This window comes from Ictidomys tridecemlineatus, chromosome 2 (assembly GCF_052094955.1).
Source record: "Ictidomys tridecemlineatus isolate mIctTri1 chromosome 2, mIctTri1.hap1, whole genome shotgun sequence".
NCBI classification, from domain to species: domain Eukaryota; kingdom Metazoa; phylum Chordata; class Mammalia; order Rodentia; family Sciuridae; genus Ictidomys; species Ictidomys tridecemlineatus.
The window spans coordinates 173426645-173429331 of NC_135478.1; positions in this window are offsets into that span (position 1 = coordinate 173426645).

The following is a 2687-nucleotide window of genomic DNA, read 5'->3' on the forward strand; positions in this document are numbered from 1 at the left end:
TTTTATAGAGCAACTGGTCAGGGAATTTGTTTAAAATAGGAAATAGCAGTGGTAGAACACTTTTCTTAGATGAATGTTTAGGTACCCTGTGGAATTTGATGAAAAAAATAAGTAAAGAAAATAGATGTGAGTAGCAAGACACAATTGATTTTTAAAAGGAAAATATTTAAAGCAATGCACTAACTATACCAATCTACTCCTAGTCTCAGAAATATGTGTTTCCAGGTGTTCCCTTCCAAATCTTTTCCTATAAATTTATATGTGTATGCATGTTAAGAAATATAATCTCCATTTTAACAATTCGTTTAGTAAAATTGTTCAATTTCTAAGATAAACTTTATGGAAACAAAGGCCTGTAGTATTTTACTTTAACCAGATACTGAGACTCATTTTCACTGGATATAAGATCAGAATCTGGAGTAATAAGTATAGCTCATCATAGAGAGCCCTTTTTCAAAACTGGGAGAGAAATCAGACTGTAAGCAATGAATTGAGTAGATGAACAATAGTGCCTCTACTTTTGATATGTCCAAAGAAAGTAAAAGCTAGATAGTGATTGATAAAGATTATATGGACAATCTAGTGACAGTATGGTAAAAAGTATTACTGACATACTGAATCTCATATTGGCTGGGGTTTTATAGTTTTTTTCTTTTCTTTTATTTTCCTCTTATTGGCAAGCTTCTGTTTCTATCTTGCAACACTCCAGGATTTCTTGAGTTCTCAGCAGTTACTTTTGGCATCTGCTATAGGTTACAGAAAATTAACATGAGGATTTCAAGGATGTCAACTCTTGGAAAGGCTTAACAGTGTTTTCCTTGGTATCTAGCTAGTTTTTTCTTCTTTTTAATATATTTAGGTCTCATTTCAATCTACAGATGTTTTTAAGCACCTCAAAATATGGGGTTATACTTTGTGTGTGTGAGAAATAGAAAAATGTTTTAGGTATGGTTTCTTCTAAGAAGAATATAGCTTAGTTCAGGAGAGAGAACAGCTCTTATTTTGAGATAATAATTGCCCTGTGATACAAAAATGAGTGGTTTATCAAATTAGAGCATTGTGGACCAGGCTGTAGAGCATGAGGTAGTCATAGTAGACTAAACTATATTGAGTGTTGATTACCTGTTTAAGGATTTGAACTTGACACTGTAGGTAGTGGGAGCCTTCAGTGGTTTCTGAAGCTAGAAGTAAAATTGTAAAAATTAGAAAAATATTAATCTGGCACTTTGGGGATAAATTGTGAGTTGGTAAAGGGAGAGAATGGAAAAAGATGCAAATGGGGGGAAGAGAGACTTCAGAAGAATTGAGCGAACTTGATGACTCACCTAGGGTTCAAGGAAGAAGGCTGAATTTTAAAAGATTGAAATTAGGCCTGGGGATGTAACTCAGTGGAAGAGCACTTGCCTAGAACGTGTGAGGCCCTGGGTTCCATCCCCAGCACCATGTACACAAAGACTGAAATTAACCAGTATTTAATCGGAGATTAGATTGAAGGAGAACAGAAAGGTTGACAAAACATGGGCTGTTGATGGTATAGGCAGATGGGTACTCTCTTACACAGAGAAACTGGCACAGCATCTTTGCAAGGTAGTTTGGTAATATCACTATCAAAATTTTTTTAAAACTAATTTAAAAAAATTTTTTTTAGTTGTTGATAGACTTTTATTTATTATTTTACGTGGTGCTGAGAATCGAACCCAGTGCCTCACACATGCCAGGCAAGTGTGCTACCCCGCTGAGCCCAAGCCCCAGCCCCTCGCTATCAAAATTTAAGAGTCACCCAGCAGCTTGGGAGGCTGAGGCAGGAGGATCTAAAGTCCAAAACTAGCTCCAGTAACTTATCGAGGCTCTAAGCAACTCATTGAGACTCTGTCTCTAAATAAAATATTAAAAGGGGCTAGGGATGTGGTTCAGTTGTAAAGCACCCCTGGATTCAACCCCTGGTTCAAAAAATGTTTTGAACAATTAATAAAAAAAAAAGAAAAAAAAATAAAGAAAATACCACATTTTCCAACAGAGTGTTATTGAATGCAAAATACATACATGTATGTATACATCAAATATTTCTCATTCACCTGAATGTGTTGCCTTTTCAAATTGAATACTCTTTTTATTGTTTTTCACAAAGGTTACTATTTAATTTTGGTTAAAATGAAATATACTTAGAAATAAAAGAAAATGTTCAATTTTTTAAAAAATTGAAAATCACATATGTATTGACCAAATTGCCCCTATAGGAATTTAGACTATGGATAACATTTACAATTGTGTGTAAATATATATATATATATATGCTTACTATAGCCCTATTTGTAATGGCAATACTGGAAACACTGTAGCTGCTTATCAAATGGGCACAGATTAAAAACAAAATCATATATATAATGAAATTTTGTGAAGCTGCTTAAGAAAAATTTTTTTAAATTATATATGCTAATGTGGACTAGACCCCAAGATCAACTTGTTATAAATTAGTAAAACAAAGCATACATCATGTTTATTTTATTCTTCCATTTATGTAAAAGTTAAATGGGGATATAATGTTTGAACACATGAGATTTTTCTGAAGAATACTTTAAAAACTGTTAGCTGTGGTTTCTTGTTTGAGGACCTTGAAAACAAACAGTAGAAAGGAGATGATTTCCAATATATATTCTTTTATATTCTGAATATTTTACCATGTACAT